Here is a 20,683-nt window from a genome sequence, read left to right as displayed (position 1 = left end):
CAACTCATAAAAATAGTATCTCAATAACCCACCTTTAAGGAAATTGGAGAATAAGATAGGTGTGTAGTTTAGTGGTAGAAAATGTGTAAGAATTTGGATTCAATCCCCAGCACAAGGGGAAAGTAGGGGAGAGAATCTATGTCTTTTCACTAGCATTCTTAGACACCACGCACTTGCTTGACAGAAATGAGGAACTATGGGCTCATAACCATTCTCTTCCCTTTAGGAAACAAGTCTATCCTGGAGTCCTGAAAGTTTCAGAACCATTCCTTAAAATACCTAGATTATACATTTGTACTGAATGGAAATTACCAAAGCCAGACCAACTGGTTCTAATACTCAACTGTGTGGGTTGGATCTGACTCTGCAGACCAAGCTGAAGATACCCTCAGTGCCCTTTTTACGCAATGGTTTGTGGGAGTTTTAAAAGCTGAATCAGCAGAGGCCTCTGGGCTCCTTCCATGCTCTCTCAACTCTCTGGGAACCTTACTGCTTACTGTATAGCAGTATGTGCCACAGCTTACTGAGTAAAAACTAAACTCTCTGCAAATTTAAAGACCAGTGGTGGTGCACACCTTTAATCCCAGCCCTCGGGAGGCTAGCCAGGCGGATCTCTGTGAGTTTCAGGCCAGCCTGGTTGGTCTATAGAGCGAAATCCAGGACCAAAACAACACAGAGAAACCCTGTTTCGAACCCCCCCCCCCCCAAAAAAAAAGATCAGGTACAAAAGAACCAGGTTGAATTTCCCACCTTCCCCCTTGAACTATCCATGTAACTCTGGAAATAGCTGTTTTAGTTTCTTCATTAATAAAAGTAAAGATGTTTATTTATGTAATTTGCCTTGACTTGTTCCAAAAGAGTGAAAAAAACCTACAAATAACAAAATAGGACCTTTACTAGAGGATAAAATTGGAATAAAGAGAAACAAGAATAAATAATCATCAAGCTGCAGAAGCTTAATCTTTTTTTTTTTATCTTTTGAGACAGGGTTTCTCTGCGCAGCTTCGCGCCTTTTTCCTGGAACTCACTTGGTAGCCCAGGCTGGCCTGGAACTCACAGAGATCCACCTGCCTCTGCCTCCCAAGTGCTGGGATTAAAGGCGTGCACCACCACCGCCTGGCTCAGAAGCTTAATCTTAAGAGAAAATTTTTTCCTTTGAGACAGACCTCACTACATAGCTACTGACCTGGAACTTGGTATATAGTTAAGGCTTGGCATATGCGTCCTGAGAACAAAATTCAGGTCACTGGGCTTGGTAGCAAGTGCCTTTACCCACTGACAGAGCTCTTCAGTCCAAAATTTACTTTACAATTATTATTATTATTGTTCTTGGTGGTGGTGTTGGTAATGAATGGTGTTGGTGGTAGTGGTGTTTGTGTACCTGCTAGGAACAGGACTTCTAAAAGGCAAATATGTCTAGAGGACTGTGGGTACAAGGCCACTTTTGCTGACTATAAGAGAAATCTCTGGCACAAAGAGAGAACAAAGCTCTTTTTAAAGAGTTGAAAGTGTTTATGCACCAGAGTGATCTGGGGAAAGTAACTTAGGCCAATGGAAACTGTAGCATGGTTCATGCAGAATTCCAAAGCAACCTTCCTGCAAAGGCCACTGGACACAGAATTTGTATGTGATGGTGTACCCTTCCCAGATTTAAACTAATGAAAAGTAAATAAACAAAATTAGAAAACATAGCATATTCCACATTGAATTCACTACCTACTATATGTCATAATATGGATAAGTAATATATGCCTTATTTCTGAGAAGAATGACAAGAAAGCCAATAGAAATTAATTATAGTAACAAAAAGTCACGGTCAATATTGGTTATTAGAAGCAGTGTATCTCACAGAGCACTGAAGTATTTGGAATATATCCCTGGTCACCTTAGACCTGAGTCCTGATGACAAATGGGAAATTTTTTAAATGAAATCAAAGGGGGCTGGAGAGATGATGGTTCAGTGGTTAAGAGCATGTACTGTTCTTCCAGAGGATCCAAGTTCAATTCCCAACACCCACAACAGGTGGCTCACCATCACCTGTACTCCAACCCCAGCGGCACCCGATACCCCTGCCCTCTGTACTCTGGTACACATATGTACACAAACACTACATATAATTCAAAATATTAAAAATTAAATTTAAAAATGAGATAAAAGAGAGATCTCTAAGACAACTACAGTAAAAGTCTTATGCATTTAAAAATAAGAATCTAGGACTTATTTTCAAGTCTTCTAAAAAAAAAAAAATCTGGGGGTTGGGGATTTAGCTCAGTGGCAGAGCACTTGCCTAGCAAGCTCAAGGCCCTGGGTTCGGTCCTCAGCTCTGCCAAAAACCAAAAACAACAACAACAACAAAACAACAACAAAACAAAACAAAACAAAAATCTGATCAATTTGAGCATAAATAGAAAGCCAAAAGAGAGAAAGTAATAGTGATCATTACTAGAAATAGATTAAGCTGGCAACATCCATCCCAGTGATCAACTACAGCATTACAGAAGAGAAAGTTGGAGATATGCTTCCTGGGATACAACAGGAAATGTTATTTTTTGGTTTTTTTATTTTGTTTTTTTTTCAGAGACAGGTTTTCTCTGTAGCTTTGCAGCCTGTCCTAGAACTCGCTTTGTAGACCAGGCTGGCCTCGAACTCACAGAGATCCACCTGCCTCTGCCTCCCGAGTGCTGGGATTACAGGCGTGCGTCACCACCTCCCGGCCCTAATAGATATTTTTGCAATGCAATCTAATGACCACTTTCTACCAGTGATCAGTTTAAAGAAATAATAATAGTACAGGAGGAATTTTTTATCGCCACCAGGTATTATTCATTACTTTTCTCAGGGTTCTGACAAACAGCAAACTTAAGGAAGGTTTACTAGGGCTCACAGTTCAAAAGTGTAGTTCACCATGTTGTAGAAATCATGGCAGCAACAGCTTAAGAAGCTGGGCACACTGCATCTAAAGGTAGAAAGCAGGAAAGGAGGAAGTCTATTGCTCAGCTCTCCTTCTGATTCAGTACCAGACCCCAGATCAAATAATGGTGCCACCCACATTAAGGGTGAATCTTTCTATCTCAGTTAACATAATCTAGATAATGCCTCAACAGGCATGCCCAGAGACTTGTCTCCTAAGAGATTCTAGATCTTTTCAAGTTGGTAATTAATAACCATTATAAAGAACAACTACAAAAATCTGAAAATGGAAGTATCTGGAGACAGGACTTACTTTCTTGAATAGATACTTTGCAAGGAAAAAAGTTTTACTGCTTTAATTTTCTAACTTTACCTAATTTAATAATGAAATGTTTAAGTCATTCGCTCTCAAATAGACTATGCAACATGTTTGACCTGGTTAAGGTTTCTGTTGCAGTGATAAACACCATGACAAAAAGGAAAGGGCTTACTTCCTCTTCCACTTTACAGTCCATCATTAAGGGAAGCCAAGGCAGGAACTTGAACAGTAACCACAGAATATTGCTTACTGGCTCCCTCCCAAGCTCACACTCAGCAACCTTCCTTATACAGTTCAGGCCTAACTGCCTAAGAAAGCACTGCCTACAGGCCAAACTAAAGGAGACAATTCCTCAACTGAGGCTCCTTCTTCCCAGATGACTAGGTCTGTGTTAACTAAATTAGCCAAATAACATTCCAATAATTTTCATAGAAACAATACATATTTATTCATAATGGGAACTAAACCTAAGGCCTCGCATACACCAGGCAATTAAGTGTTCCATCACTGAGCTTTGGTCTCAGCTTTTTTCAGTTTTTGTTTTTGTTTTTAACTTTCCTTTTGAGACAGTCCTCAAATCTGCACTCCTCTGCCATAGCCTCCAAAGGAGCCTTTGTGCCTTCCTGTTTTGTTTTATAAACAGCAACTCCTATTTTAAACAATTACATTTACTAAATTCATAACAAAATAAACTTGGCAAATATGCAGGGATTGACAGCCGTCCCTACAAAGACTTCTAAAGCAGGCTCCTGTTAGTAAAAGTGGAAACTGACTACTATCTGTATCCTTAATAAGATAAAATGTGTGCGCTAAGGCCCTGCACATCCTAGGCAAGTGCTCTACCACTGAGCTATATCCCTTTAAAACATGATTCTGTATTATTCTTTCAATCTTTAAAAATTGACATATTATGAATATAAAATTTTAGTTTTATCCAAGATTAAGTGAGGGAGCAGGCTCAAAGTGCTTGCTGCCAAAGCTGACTACTTGAGTAGGAAGCTCGAGTGAACTACAGGTGCATCATGGCATGCACACATGGGCACACACACACTAAATGCCAAAACAATTAGTGACGTTATGATTTTCTTGTTATTAAGCTACAAAGAAAAGGCAATATGATGAAAAGGGAAATAAAGATACAGGGCAATTCAGACAAGTGTAATCTCAGCAAAGGGAGGGCTGGGGTAGCAGGAACTTGTCTCAAAAAACAAAACAAGGAAACAAAAAGCCCCAAAGTCATAGTTACAAGTTTGAATTCTATTATAGTTTTTTTTTTTGTTGTTGTTGTTGTTTTGTTTTGTTTTGTTTTTTGCTTTTGTATTTTGAGACAGGGTTTCTCTGTGTAGTCCTGGATGTCTGGGAACTGGATTTGTAGATCAGGCTGCATGCTGGCCTGGAACTCACAAAGAGCCACCTGCCTCTGCATGCCCGCCCTGCCCCCCACAGTGCTGGGATTAAAGACATTCACTACCACACCCAACACTACAGTCATTTATTAGGTGTGTGATCCTCCTTGCTATTTTCACAGGAGGGACTAAAGAAACCATCCATTTGGTCATGGTGTTTCTCATAACAAAAAATAAATCATGTGAAAGAATACAAAGTAATTATAAAGAGCTGGGTGAAGTGACATGCCTTTGATTCCAGCACTTGGGAGGCAGAGGCAAGTGCATCTCTGTGAGTTCAAGGCCAGCCTGGTCTACATAGTGAATTCTAGGACAGCCAGAGCTACATAGTGAGACCCTGTCTCGTGAAAACAAAACCAATTATAAAAAGAAAACTCTGAAGCCATTCTAGGAAGAACTTTTGGCGTTATATATAGTGTCCCCCTACCTCCTCACAGCAACTAGTAGTTTCTTACCTCATTGCTGGTCATAGCTTTAAACTTCCCAACCTTTCTGATTATGAAATTCTATCATCCCAAGGTTTATAGCATGAAGAACAGACAAACAAGCAAGTATAATGCAGTATGTTAAGTGTGATGGCTATTCTTGGTTGTCAACTTGACTATATTTGGAATGAACTACAATCCAGAAATAGAGGGTACACTTGTGATCTGAATCTTGAGGCAGGAAGACAACTAGCCTTTAATCTGGATCTTGAGGCAGAAAGGCACACCTTTCATCTGGCTACATCTTCTGCTGGAAGTCTAGATAAAGACAATAGAAGAAGGAAGAGATTGTGCATTCTTCTTTCACCTGCTTGCCCTCACCTTGTCAACACGTCCATTCCTTCACTGGCGCTGGAGCCTGCTTCTTCCTGATTCTGGCATACAGCATATACAGAAGACAAGCTGAGGTCCCCAGCCTCGTGGGACTGAGCAACTACTAGATTCTTGGACTTTCCATTCATAGCTAGCCATTTTTGGACTACAGACTGTAAGTCATTCCAATAAATTCCCATATATATGAAGAGGGAGAGGGAGAAAGCGAGCGAGGGAGAGAGAGATTGATTCATTATATAAGTTGTATGACCCTAGAGAACCCTACTACAGATTCTGGTACCAGAAGTGGGGTATTGTTGTAACAGACCTGACCATGTTTTGGGGCTAAAAGAGTCATTGAGTGTTAAGAGCACTGAAGGATATTCTGTGGAAGCTTGGAAATTAAGAATGTGGAGAGTAGTAGAGGATGGAGGCCTGGCCTGTGAAGTTTCAGAGGGAAGTTTAAAGACACTATCAGGGCCATTTGTTATTCTGAATTAAGATTCTGTTCCAGTTAGCTGAGGCTGAAGAATCAGCTGTTGTTTACAAGATACCAGAACTACTAAAGCTAAACTTTGCTTTGCTGGAATACTTGATGCTGGTTAGCTTGAGCTAAGAAATTAGTGGTGACTAAGAAGAGACCAGCATCACCGAGGTGAAATCTTCTGGAAAGTATTTCCTGTGAGCACAAAGAAGTTGTCTTTCAGAGGTAGCCAAAGTTGTACCTCGTGCTGGCAGCCAGATTTGGTAATGTGTAAGAGTCACCAGATGGTTCTGGTTTTGAGGGGATGAAGAGCAGCTGAGGCTTGGCACTGTGAGAGCCCATTGGTGAAGGTGAAGCCTCAGTGGCAGTTGAAGGCCAGGACTGACGGGGCATGCAAAGAAGTTGAGGCTTGGCACCATAAAGAAAGCCTATGAAAAACCACTGGTGCAAGTGCAGCCCAGTTGCAGCAAAAGATCCCAGTGTTTTGGAGATGCCAGGACCATGGGATGACCACCAAGAACAGCAGCAGCAGTGGAGTAGAGCCTGCCAGCAGCAGCCTAGAAGACAGGCTAAGTGTGCTGCAGAGGGTGGAGACAGAGAAGTGACCCAAGCCCTTTGGAGGAGTCCAGAAGGTCATGAGTAAATCCCAGAATGTTGGACATTGAGTTATTTATACTGTTGGAGTTTGGTTTTTCTTGGTTCAGATTGTGACGGTGCCCTGACTCTTACCTCTTGAAGAAAGTATTTAATTTAATTTTGATCAGCCAGAGATGAAAGACTTGAACTTGGTGAACGCCTTTAATCCCAGCACTTGGGAGGCAGAGGCAGGTGTATCTCAGTGAGTTTGAGCCCAGCCTGGTCTACAAGGCAAGTTCCAGCCAGGAATGTTACACAGAGAAACCCTGTCTCGAAAAACAAACAAAAAGAGTGAAATTTTAATGTGTTTGAATTTGTAAAGACTGTGGGACTTCTAAAGTTATTAGTGAGATCTTGGGGGTGAATAAGAAATGAAGGGTTGTGGCTTAATAGTGACGTGTTTGTGTATCGAGCTGACAAGGGGTCAGTTGTACTGGCTGGTTCTGTGTGTCAACTTGACACAAGCTAGAGTCACCAAAGAGGAAGGAGCCGCAATTCAGGAAATGCTTCCACAAGATCCAGCTGTTAGTTATTTTGGCGCTCTTACCCCACAAGAACACGTCCCAAACATGACAAATCCACAGAAGAGCTGTTTATTAATATAGGATAGGAAGAGACAGACGTGACAGGCCATGTGGGACAAGAAGAAGAGAGGAGAAGAAAAGAGGAGAAGAGACCTGTGCAAAATGGCACTGGCTTTTTAAAGAGAGGGCAGCGCATGCGTACAGGACCACATGTGGCTACTCCATGCATGCGCGTAGATTACATGGCCTCGCGCGCGTGCTTTACGCAGCCATGCAAAGCCACGGAGTCCCAGTCACGTGAGACGCCCCGACCCGGAAATGGCTATTTTGAACCGGAAACAGCCAGGTGGTCCATCAGGCAAGCACAACCGTGTGGGCATGCTGTGACCTCCCAAACTACCTTAAATAAGGCTTGTCTCAGATAAAAATTAAGCAGAGTACTAAAACATCACAGCCACCTTTTTAACATGTCTCCATCCAGACAGGACAGATCTACCTCAGATAAGTGTCAACTCCAAAAATAAAATAATAATGAGTCTTTTCTCTAAGCTTTTTATGTCACCAGTATCTTGTCAGACAGAAGGTTCTCAGCCACACCATGAAGGACGGACAGCTGCAGGACAAGGCATAACAGAACTTCATCCCGGGACCAGCCGCACCATGAAGGATGGACACAGCTGCAGGACTTTATCCCAGGACTTCAGGAGCCAGCTTCCCCATTTCCCTCCAAGAACCAATCGACGCCCACCATTCAGCCTAAAGCAGTCTTTGAGAGAAACGGCACCCCATACCCACTCATCCACATTTTTTTTTCTTTTATAGAAAAACAAGTCAGGAATGATGGGAGGTCACAACATGCCCACACGGTTGGGCTTGTCCGATGGACCACCTGACTGTTTCCGGTTCAAAATAGCCATTTCCGGGTCGGGGCGTCTCACGTGACTGGGACTCCGTGGCTTTGCATGGCTGTGTAAAGCACGCGCGCGCGCGGCCATGTAATCTACGCGCATGCATGGAGTAGCCACATGTGGTCCTGTACGCATGCACTGCCCTCTCTTTAAAAAGCCAGTGCCATTTTGCACAGGTCTCTTCTCCTCTTCTCTTCTTCTCTCTTCTTCTTGTCCCACATGGCCTGTCACGTCTGTCTCTTCCTATCCTATATTAATAAACAGCTCTTCTGTGGATTTGTCATGTTTGGGACGTGTTCGGGACGTGTTCCTTGTGGGGTAAGAGCGCCAAAATAACTAACACCAGCTGTAAGGCGTTTTCTCAATTAGTGATCAATGGGGGAAGGCCTTGCCCAGGGTGGGTGGAGCCATCCCTGGGCTGGTTGTCCTGGGTTCTATAAGAAAGTGGCTAGACAAGCCAGTAAGCAGCTCCCCTCCATGGCCTCTGCATCAGCTCCTGTCTCCAGGGCCCTGCCTTGTTTGAGTTCCTGTCCTGACTTCCTTCAGTGATGAACAGCAACGCTCAAGTGTAAGCCTAATAAACCTTTTCCTCCTGAACTTGCTTTTTGGTCATGGTGTTTCCTCATAGCAGTAGAAACCCCAACTAAGATATTAAGCTTGGTGATATTACTAAAGATCTATCCAAAAGCTTGACAAGAAAATTGCCTTTTTTGTTTTGTGTTTTGTTTGTGTGTTCTTGGGTTATTTGTTTTTGTGGGGTTTTTTGGGTTTTGTTGGGGCGGGGGGGGGTGTTCCCCTTTGAGATAGTGTATCTGGTTGTTCTGAACTTGCTATGTAGACTAGGCTGGCCTGGAATTCACAGAAATCTGCTTCTGCCCCCTGGGTGCTGAGATGAAAGGTATGAGCCACCACACCCACTGAGACATTAAATTATGCAATAGAAAATTATGCTCAGTGGTTAAGAGTACCAGCTGCATTCTTAGAAGACCTGGGTTCAATTCCTGGCTCCCACATGGCAGCTCACAACCATCTCTAACTCTAGTCCCAGGGGATTCAAAGCCCTCTTCTGTGGCCATCTCTGTGGTCACGAGGCACGCAGGTGGGTGCACAGACAAAATACCCATACACATCAAATAAATATCATTAATTTACTTTTAAAAAAGAAATAGAAAATAGGTTTAAAGTAAAAGTTATTTACAAGCTCATCTTTTAAAAATGTTCTGAATTAAAGCACAATCATACCATTTCCCCCTTCCTTTTCTTTTCCTCCAACCCGTTCCATGTCAGTCCCTCTAAATCCCTGCTTCTTTTTGTGATTGTTTTACACATATGCACGCAGACACCTAGGTTTATAAACACCACCTGCTTAGTCTGATTAGTGCTATATATGTGTATGTATATGATTTCAAGGCTAACAACTTTGTACCAGACAATCAATTAGGAGGCTCATCCCAGGGGAAGACTATACTCTCTAACTCTCAGTATTCCCTAGTTACTTACAGATCATCTTACAGTTAACATAGCATCTATCCAACAGGATTTGCACTGTGATTCTCAGTGAGTATTTTTAATCACTGTGTAAAGTTTACTTTCATAATTATTAAAGTATCAAAACAGAGCAGACACATACATCCCAGTTCAGAGCAGCAAAACTTATCCTAAGAACAAAAAACTCCCTGTGGTTTATTTAATACTAAGTCAGATTCAAAAGAACTGCACTATTCCCTAAATTTGAGATTTAGTCTTGGGATTCAGAAATCTATAAATTCTCTAAATTGAGAATATTTAGTCACAAGTCGGTAGGAGATGGGCTACTCATAAAATGAAAAAGACAGTGATCTGACAGGGAAGAACACTGATAAAATTCAAAGACATTTAGAACTGTCAAGTTATGAGGGTCAATTATGACAAATACTAAACTGTCCCATGTAAAGTCAGTTTTTCTTTCAGATAAATGATAAGTTGGTCTATCATCTTTTGGGGTTTTTTGTTTGTTTGTTTGTTTCTGGGACAGGGTCTCAGGTAGTCCAGAATGGAGGTCACCAAATTGCTATGTAGCCGAAGAGGACCTTGTCCTGTCTCCTCCTCCCAAGAGCAGGGGTTTCAGGTATTACCAAGCCTGGGCTTTGACTTGTCTTGAAGTTAGATATGGTCATGTGGCTCTGATCAATAAAACATTTTTAAAAGACCCCCCCATACACACACACACACACACACACACTTTTTCTAAAGACAGTCTCATACCATACCTCACACGAGCCTGTAACTCACTATGTAGACCTAGGCTAGCCTTGAACTCACTCAACCCTACTTCAGCCTACCAAGTGCTGGGATTACAGAAGTCAATTTACCATACCCTACTTTAAATAAATGACCAGTTCCACCTTTATCATGACAGCCTACCATAGGTCAGAATATCAGAACTCTGCAGATACATTCCTGAGCAAGGCCAACATAGAACAAATGCCTCCAGGCATCTCGAATCAAGGCGAAACAAAGCGCTGTTGTTTAACCTGAGACTTGGAGACTGTTTGCTACTGCAAAATAATTTAGTCCTTCCATACTGATAAGCCATACAAGAAATGTGAGTACAGAATGATTTAGTCCGTCCCATTAAATGAGATGTAAATTGATGCTCCCAAAGAGACATAATTTCTTTCTATTACTTAAGTTTCCAAACAGGTCTGTTGACAAGATTAAAAAATTATTTATATGTAGTATCAGTAAACCAATAACTCACTCAATGAATGTCACTCCATAAAGGTTGAGAAATGGTCTGCCAACCTCTCTTCATCTCAAAACATACCTTTTTTTTTTTTTTTGAGACAGGGTTTCTCTGTGTAGCTTTGTGCCTTTCCTGGAACTCACTTGGTAGCCCAGGCTGACCTTGAACTCACAGAGATCTGCCTGGCTCTGCCTCCCCGAGTGCTGGGATTAAAGGCCTGCACCACCACCGCCCGGCTCAAAACATACTTTCTAGGTGAGAATCACTCCATTTTCCATGTCAGCCATCAGGTAATTATTAGGCCTAGTGTAGGAAATCACATAAAAGATATATACATATTTTTTCCTTTTCCCTTTTTAAAGAGACAGGGTGTCAGACAGGCTGTTCTGAAACTCTCACTACATAGACCAGGTTGGCCTCAAACTCAGAGAGATCCATCTACCTCGGCCTCCTGAGTGCTGGAGTTAAAGGAGAACTATTCTTGAACTACTTCTTACTTGAGAACCAGGATGTCAGAAACAAAAAGGCCAGGGATGTTTTCAGCTACTATCCCGTGAACCCTCCATGGATAAAATGCCAAATTTTGGTCAATACATAAGATTTATTTTTACTACAATAGTATATTCTGTTGATGATGATAGTAAGTAGTGTAGGGAATAGGCAGGGTACAGGTTTTTCTAGTAATGAACAAAATTATATTTCGGGATTAAGAAACACAGACAGGGAAGTACTTTCATAGTTCAGAAAGGCAGACACAGAAGTGTGGATGCTTCACTACCACTGCATAACTTTTCTACATTGTAGGGCTACATTCTGGTTGGTCTGTACTCTGAATTCTTTCCAGGTACTTGGAACATTCTTGCAAGCTTGTTTTCCTCAACAATCACCCATTCTTTCATTTCTTCATTCACTTAAGAGCAAGTATCAAATGCACGTGCTGAATTAATGACCACTGGAGGTCTAGGGAAATACATGTGCTGAGTTAATGACCACTGTAGCCCTAGGGAAAGCCCTAATCCTATGGGGGGGGTGGCACTTTTACAGATAACCTCAGAAAAAATCCTTCTAATCAATTCACACTAAGATGTGAAAAACTTTCTTTCCCTCCTCTCCAAAAGTGCCCCCTTAAAAATTCAGAGATTTTACAGATTCACCACTTCTCAAAACTGGAAAGATCTTGGAGATAATTTCAGTTTACAGATGAGATTAATGACCTAATCCCAGGAACACTGAATTGCTAACAGGGGAGCCTGGTTAGAGCTGTGACTTCAAGTAAGAATGTCTACTAATGAAGCTGCAAACAGAGTCTCAAGAGTAGTGACAGAAGAATCATATGCAGGTCATGGGTATCTGGGAAACTAGCTCAAGGCAAAAGAATTTCAGGTAATGAATAACACATAAAGAAAGGAGGAGTCAAAGGGGAAGGGAGTCACACAAGACCTTTCAGAACAGCCTTTACTCCATCTGTACACTCAAAATGACTCAAAAGCAAGTTCAATAGATTTAACAAAAACACTTCCAGAGAATACACTTAGAACAAGAAACAGTAAGCACAGCATTTGAACCTGCTAAAGAAAAGTCAAATTAGATCCTATCCAATCACCACAGCATGCTCCTAGCTTAAGGTATGCCTTTAAAGTGCTTTCCTGAAGATGTGGGTGAGAGACCCTATCTCAAAAAACAAGGTGGACAGCTTCTTAGGAACTTCCAAGGCTGACCTCTGCCCCTACATACACACCTGGGATGCTGAAGCATAAAGATTACCACAGTTACAAGCCAGTCTATATCACAAAAAAATGAAGCCTTGGTATATAAAGGATGACTCCTTTCCCTGATTGTATCTTGTAATTGAATAAATAGTGAAGTTAATTCTGAAGCATCAGGAATAAATTCTGCAGTCTCAATATGTAATACCACTCTTTCAGCATACTGAGAGTCAGTAACTATATTGAGAGGTTCTGAAAAATCCATTAATACCAACAGAATAGCATACAATTCCGATTTTTGAACTGAATTATAAGGACTTTGAACCACTTTACTTAAATTTTCTGATTTGTAACCTGCCTTTCCTTGTTTGTTGGCATCTGTATTAAATGTCCAAACTCCAGATATGGGTTTTTCACGTACAATTCGAGGCAAGATCCAATCAGCTCTCTTTATAAGATCAATTCTATTGCTTTTAGGATATTTGCTGTTAATTTCTCCCAAAAAATTACTGCAAGCTCTTTGCCAAGGTTCACTTTCTGTCCATAATTTTTCAATGTCCTCTTTAGTTAAAGGTACAACAATTTCTGCTGGGTCTATTCCTGCTTGTGGTGAGTATTGTGTTCCCTGAAATATTGTGTGTTCCCCGAAATAAACATATCTGGGGTCAGAGAACAGACAGCCACTAGAACAGAGCCAGAAATGGTGGCTAGAAAATGGGAAGAGTAAGCCATAACAGAAGTTGGGTGGTGGTGGTACACACCTTTAATCCCAGCACTTGGGAGGCAGAGCTAGCCAGATCTCTGAGTTCAAGGCCACTTTAGAAACAGCTAAGCATGGTGACCCACACCATTAATCCCAGGGAGTGGGGGCAGAAAGAAAAAGGTATATAAGGCGTGAGGAGCAGGAACTAAAGAGGAAAAAAGCATGTAGTGAGTAAAGCATGTAGTTAGGCATAACTGGAGAAGTATTCAGGCTTTGGAGCAGCACAGTTCAGCTGAGAGCCACTGAGATGAGGACTCAGAAGCTTGCAGCCTGAGGAAACAGGATCACCTGAGGAACTAGCAAGGTGAGATAGCTGTGGCTTGTTCTGTGTCTCTGATCTTCCAGCATTCACCCCAATAACTGGCCTCAGGTTTGATTTCATTAACAAGTACTTTTAAGATTCCTACTACACCTGCTAATTGACGAAGTCTCAATTTTCCTTTCAAAATTAAGTCAGAGATTTTTTCCACATAAGTTTTTAATTTTTTATTTGGTTTATTTGGTAAAAATATCCATTCCAATATAATATCTTCTCTCTGCATTAATATTCCTGTAGGAGAATGCTTAGAAGGTAAAATAACTAAAATGTAATCCAGCTTTGGATCAATATGATCTACATGTCCTTCATGTACTTTTTTTTCTACCAAGGCCAATTCTTTCTCAGCTTCAGGTGATAATTCTCTTGGACTATTTAAGTCCTTGTCACCTTCTAAGGTTTTGAACAAATTATTCAGTTCATCATTTTTTACCCCAACAATAGTTCGTAGATGAGAAATGTCCCCAAATAATCTTTGAAAGTCATTAAGAGTCTGTAGGCGATCTCTCCTAATTTGTACCTTTTGAGGTCTAATTTTTTGTAGCTCTATTTTATATTCTAAATAATTAATAGAATCTCCTCTTTGTATCTTTTCGGAGCAATTTGTAATCCCCAGCAAGGCAATATTTTCTTTACTTCTTCAAACATTCTTTCTAAAGTATCTGCATTTGAGTCAGCTAGTAACATATCATCCATATAATGATAAATTATAGATTTAGGAAATTTTTTACGTATCACTTGCAAGGGCTGTTGTACAAAATATTGGCACAGGGTTGGACTATTCAACATTCCCCGTGGGAGGACTCTCCATTGAAATCTTCTAACCGGTTGAGAATTATTGTAAGTAGGCACCGTGAAAGCAAATCTTTCTCTGTCTTTTTCTTGTAGGGGTATTGAAAAGAAACAGTCTTTTAAATCGATAACTATGAGAGGCCATCCTTTAGGTAACAGAGTAGGCAAAGGAATTCCAGATTGTAGAGAGCCCATTGGCTGAATTACTTTGTTAATTGCTCTAAGGTCTGTTACCATTCTCCATTTACCAGATTTCTTTTTAATAACAAATACAGGAGAATTCCATGGGCTAGTAGATTCTTCAATATGCTGAGCATTTAACTGTTCTTCTACCAGCTCTTCTAAAGCCTGGAGTTTCTCTGTTGTTAAAGGCCATTGATGAACCCATACAGGCTTGTCTGTTAACCATTTTAAAGGTAGAGCTGTTGGTGCCTTTGGAAGATCATCAGTTTTTCTGCCCTGTTCTTGTATAATATGGATGGCTGGTGACCACTCATTAGAATAATACCTTCTAATATTTCTCTCAGAAACATGTGCTAGTTTATTATTTATTTCTGAGGTTGGAGGGATGTTAATCTGAGTAACATTGTTGTAACAGGTCTCAACCCCACAGGTTCATGACTATGTTAGCCACATATGGTTTTAATCTGCCTCTCTGTCCTTCTGGGCCTATGTATTCGAGCCATCTTGCACTCTGTTTAACTTGAGATAATGTTCCAATTCCTAACAGTTGAACATTTACCTCCTGAAGAGGCTAAGATGGATGCCAAAATTCTGGTGCAATTATGGTAACATCAGCACCTGTGTCTACCAGACCAGACAACAAAACACCATTTATTTTTATTGTTAATTTTGGTCTTTGTTCATTTATAGAAGTTTGCCAAAAAATTTTCTTTATGGTTTCTCCTGAATTTTCTGTTCTCTCTGTCTCAGTTGTTCCATTACTCTGAGTAGCCTGGTTTATTCCGATAGGCATTTGGTTATTTAACTGCTCTGAGTAGGGCTCTTCTCTACGACTGCAGGAAAGGTCTGAACTGGATTCACTGTAGGGGCCTGCCTGAGGCCCCTCTGGGAGTTTCCCAAAGACTGAGGCAAAGTATTACCTTGTCTGTCCCTTGTTGATCTACATTCATTGGTCCAATGTTTTCCCTTACCACACCTTCTACATACTCCTGAAGGAAGGGGCATTCTGTTGCCATTGTTCCTTGAAGAAACATTGTTTCTAGAAGTGCCCTGTTTACAGTCCCTTTTCAAATGTCCTTGCTTTCCACATCCAAAACATCTAACATTCCTCAAACCTCTTGAAATTGCTTCTCCTAACCACATATTATCATGATCATGAGCCTCAACATTAACTGTGTCTCTAATCCAATCTTCCAAGGGTGCAGATCTCGCCTTTAACAGCCTGCTTATTCTCTTGCATGCTTCATTTGCGTTCTCAAAAGCCAAAGTGTTGTGGATATCGCTCTGTGTAAATAAAGTTCTGATTGGCCAGTGGTCAGGCAGGAAATATAGGCGGGACAAGAGAGAGGAGAATTCTGGGATGTAGAAGGCTGGAGAGAGACACGGCCAGCCGCCGCCATGAAAAGCAACGTGTAAAGACACTGGTAAGCCACAAGCCATGTGGCAAAGTATAGACTAACAGAAATGGGTTAATTTAAGATAGAAGAAGTAGATGACAAGAAGCCTGCCACAGCCATACAGTTTTGAAATAATGTAAGTTTCTGTGTGCTTTCTTGGTTGGGTCTGAGCAACTATGGGACTGGTGGGTAAGAGAGATTTGTCCTGACTGGGCCAGGCAGGAAAACTCTAACTACACCTTGGTAAAAAAAACAGAAACAAGAAAGAAAGCAAGTAGGGTTTTTTGTTTTTTTTTTTTTAATGGTTTTATAGACTGGGAAATCCAAGATTCAAAGGCCACATCTAGTAAGGGCTTTCTTCCTATAATAGCATGGTGGAAGATTGGGGGGGGGGGGGTTGAGTGAGAAAGTGGAAAAAAATAAATAAAAGAGGAGAGAATATAGTTGGAACTGGGACTATAGACTTGTGACACCTCACTTACCCTGTGGGGGCTCTTTTTTAAATGTGGGCTCCAGGATCAAACTCAGATTTATCAGGCTTGCATCCTACACTGACATTTGGGGTAACTGTTTCTTATGCGGATCTGTGTGATTGTAACATGTTTATAATTACTCCAGCCTGTGGTCAGTAGATTGACAGTATCACCCCCTCCTCAAGAGTTTCACATCCCCAAATGTCCTCTAGAAGGGAAAATGCACCCTGTTGAGACCCAAAGACATAAACGTTTACAAACTCCCAAATCCTTGTGTGCCCAAGAGCTCTGTGTGTGTCTACGTATGTGTGTATCAGACCTCTCTGACGTGTCTCATTTATAACATTCCCTAGTTTTGCTTCATTAACCAACATGAACTTTCAAAAGACCAGGCCTACTGTTCCCAATAGAAGTAATTTTTTTTTTTTCTGGATTCCTAGTCTTTGAACAATTTCCTCAATAACATACCCTACCTCTCCTTCTATTAAATGTCTTATAAAAAAGCCTTTCAATTGTTGGCTCTACAGCACTTTTACTCAAATCAGGCTATCATTCAGATATGTACTGCACCAATGAAGGAAGAGTATTACATATGGTTTTTGTTACTAATTTCACACCAAATTAACTTTGTATTTGTTGCCTGGCACATTTCTTGCATATAGCTGACTAGATTCAGTACTGTGCTGGGCAGCGAGGCAATCAAAACCTTGGTAAGCGATGAGTGAGGTTTAAAGGTTTTGGTATTAATAAGCATGAACTGCTGACTACTCATGAAGTGGTTTGCTTTGGGGCTGCATTTCTTTTCACAAAGTTATTAAGTACATTCATTTCAAATACAAAATAGTGTACCATAGTTTTAAAGGAACATATGTTTTCTGCTGTTCTCCAGTCTCTAAAAAGAGACCCTACAAATTTTATGAATTCTATTCATCTTAGAAACACCTAATTTGGGGGAAGGGACCCCGGGCACAAAACTCAAGTGTGGTCAATATGAGCAGAGAATGTCACTGGTGTGTGGGGCTGATTCCTGCTTACACAAAGGTATAGTCACATAAATATCTCCGAAGCTGAAGTAAATAAAAAGAAAACACTTTGTACAGTAGTAAGAGCAAGACGGATGAGGCAGCGGTGTGGCCTCCGTGGGTTCCGAGTGTAGCAATGTAACCTTGCACATGTTACTTGACTTCCCTGAGCCTGTTTCCTTGTCAAAACGACGATAACAACACTACCTATTCCAAAGCAACGCTCTTAAAACAACTCAGCACATAGAAAACAACATAAATACCAACCATCGTCGTGGTTTATTACAAGGCCAGCTACTGGCCAAGTAAGAGCCTCCGTGCACGAACTTCTGACTGAAGAAGCTGACTGAACAGAAGAAAAACTCTGAATGATGTCACTCAAGCTGCAGGTATTAAAGGACTAGTGTCTCAGAATACTTCAAAGTACGAAACAGGCTACAATTACAGAACTAGTTTCTCTTCCAACTACCTTTTCTCCAAATCTGCGAAGAAACTGATACAGATATGTTTTCAAGGAACCGTATAAGCCACTAGAAAACAGCTCAACGCTTTGTTATCTCCATACGTGAGCCCAGTTAAGCGCCTAGGTACAATTACAGAGTAACTTTTCAGAAAGTACAACGAGGTTTTAAACGTTGCAGTCAACAATTCCTAGGCAGCTATGTCAAATTCCCTGTCCTGAGAAACAAAAGCCCATCTGTCTGGGAACCAAAAAAAAAAAATCCCTCCGAAAATAAGGAAATGCCTCGGCCGGGCCTAGGCAGCTCTCGCGAAAACCTGCCTTCCTCGCACAGCAATGCTCTCACGCCCTCCCTTCCCCGTGGGGTGGAGATGTCCACGCCGCCCCAAGAGAAAGAAGTGACAGCAGGTTTGGTCCACGCCTCTCCCGCCAGGACCCCTGAGGCCTGCAGCCCCAACCTCCCCGCCGGGGCCCGCCCGGGGGCTCCGCGGGAGACCGGCGGCCCCACCCGCCTGCGCCCCGCCCCGCCCCCGCCGCCCTCCCCGGGAAAGGCCGCCGCCGCGGGGCCTGCAGGTGGGCCCGGCCAGCCGCTCGAGAAGCCTGCGCACGAGCAGCAGCAGCAGCAGCAGCAGCAGCAGCGGAGGGCCCACCCCGGGCCGGCCGTCACTTACCGGCGCCTCATGGTACCGCAGCGCCTCGGCCCAGCCCCTGTGCTGACGAACCGCGCCGGACGGCTCCGAGCGTCCCCGGGATCCCCAGCCGGGCCCCACTCACAGCCATTCAAACGCCGCCGCGCGCGGCCCGCCGGGATAGCTACCCCGTGGGCGTCCCGCGGGCCCCGCCCAGCGCAGGCTCCGCCCCCTCGGAGGCCTGCGGGAGGCGGGGTGGGGGGGGGGGAACGGGGCGCGTGGCAGCGGCGCCCCCTCGTGGCCACAGGTGCTCGCGGACGCTTTGCTATGGCGGAGCAAATAAGGCTGCTAGAACAGAGGCGTCTAGGAGGGAGAGCCAGACCCCGCCGGCTAGGGATAATCGAGTAAAAAAGGAACCACAGCCCGGGGCAGAGGATCGGCTGGTGAAACACGACTCAAGGGAAGATGAACATTCATTCGCATTGAAACGACCGGGATATAGTGGTTAAAAGCGTAGACTCTGAAACTGTGCGACCTTGGACAAATCACATAAACTCGTGTGTGTGTGTGTGTGTGTGTGTGTGTGTGTGTGTGTGTAAGTGTGTGTGTGAGAGACTTTGATTTCCTCATCTGTAAAATGGGAGTGATAATCGTGTATCTGCCTCTTCATGTTGCTGTGGATAGCAAATGGGTTTATGCATACAACATTATTCGGAGAGCACCTGGCTCCTGGTAGGTAAGCTCTACATAATTCCTGACTGTTGTTTTGTTTCCTGTTATGTGCCAGACTTTGAGAATCTCCTCTTTTAACAATCTTTATAAACGTTATTATTTAAAAAATACCTTGCAACACCCAGACTCCAAAACTCACTGACTTCTGCAAAAAACTTAAGGTAAGAAATGAGCATGATGAAGATCCTTCCTCTCCTCAGAAACCAGGTTCAGTTTCCAACTAGGTGGGAACACTTGACTTTGAGATTAGGATTGGTTTTGTCCCTGACATCGTTTTAATTGCCGAGGACAGTTCTCTTGATCAGAGTCTAGTCAGGGCAAGCCACTGGTCAGGGTTAACAAAACGGACACAGTAAGTCTGTCTTCTGTGGTCGTCTTCCCCTGTGCAGAAACCAAGCAAGTAGGGCATTTAATGGAAGCCTTCCTCACAACCAGATTACATCCCGTGGCTTTTTTTAGACACTCCTTTAAGAACTCTTAGGGATTAAAGCAAGGGTTGCTTAAATTAGGTTCAACAACATATTTAAAGACTTCCTATGTGCCTAGCAGACGTGTCTCCAGGTGCTGGAGACAACAGGAAGTGTCTCTCAATGACTTGGAAAGTCAGAGAGTCATAGTCCCAATACACCACACTGCATGAAGTCAGAAAAGGTATATGCTAAACACTGTGGACATTCAGGGCACTAATTGGAGCTGAGGGGCCATTAGGGGATTATAATGCAATGTCTTTCCTTCTACAGTAACAGGGCCCTTACTTAATCCAAAAAAGTAAGTAACAATGAAAATTTGAAGCAACCAGTTATGGCAATGGGAAAATATTTTTAGAATACTTTGTGTGAGCCATGTCTTTGAGAGTTTCCCAGATGATGCCAAGCACAAGCAGGCACATGCCTCCATGTGTGGCCACACCTGTTAGCTCCAGCTGGCTGAGTGAGCGAAAGAACTGGGGCAAGACAGCCGACTTCCCAAGCATGGCTTCTACTAGGTAGGTGGTGTTATTTTAAAATAAAAACTTAACACACATGAAGTCACTTTCTCTCAAGGTATTTCTTCATCATCATAAACATGAATTTCTTGATGGCCCACTCTGCAATAAAGATCCTTGCTGGACCCTCAGCAGAGAGAATAAAGAGAGTAAGACATGTCGCTTACCTCAAGAGAGGCTGGGGGGTGTGGTAGCAAATAGCAGAGACCCAAGACTGCTTCAGTAACAGGAAATCTCATCAAAAATAAGGAGTCCGGGTGCCTAAAGACCAGAAAAGAACTTCAATGTTCTCATTTGTGGAACTTGATAAAATACAGAGTCTCAAATAGGTTCTTTTTCCAAAATCTAAAATTTACACCAATGATGAGCTGCCCAGGCTTTCCAAGTCTCGTATTTTAGCATAAAGATTAAAGAAAACTGTGTAGGCATTGAAACATTTGAAATATATACAAGTTGTACCACTTTGATATTGGAAGCACCAATACTTTTCCTAATAATAGAGTTGAAATTTTTTC

General features: G+C 42.3%; 1 protein-coding gene across 2 annotated transcripts in view; it reads right to left on the bottom strand.

Annotated features, from left to right (window-relative positions):
• The window catches only part of Katnbl1 (katanin regulatory subunit B1 like 1), a 40,354-nt gene extending 21,705 nt beyond the window's left edge, over positions 1-18,649 (bottom strand). For both annotated transcript variants that reach the window (XM_036186015.1, XM_036186016.1), the window contains exon 1: positions 18,494-18,649. The gene's annotated coding sequence lies outside the window, so the exon portion shown is untranslated. The remainder of the gene's footprint in view (positions 1-18,493) is intronic.
• Between the last annotated feature and the right edge of the window lie 2,034 nt (positions 18,650-20,683).

The sequence above is a fragment of the Onychomys torridus genome, chromosome 4 (assembly GCF_903995425.1).
Source record: "Onychomys torridus chromosome 4, mOncTor1.1, whole genome shotgun sequence".
NCBI classification, from domain to species: domain Eukaryota; kingdom Metazoa; phylum Chordata; class Mammalia; order Rodentia; family Cricetidae; genus Onychomys; species Onychomys torridus.
Note: the sequence above shows the minus strand (reverse complement) of the source record. Positions and strands in the feature narration are given on the sequence as shown.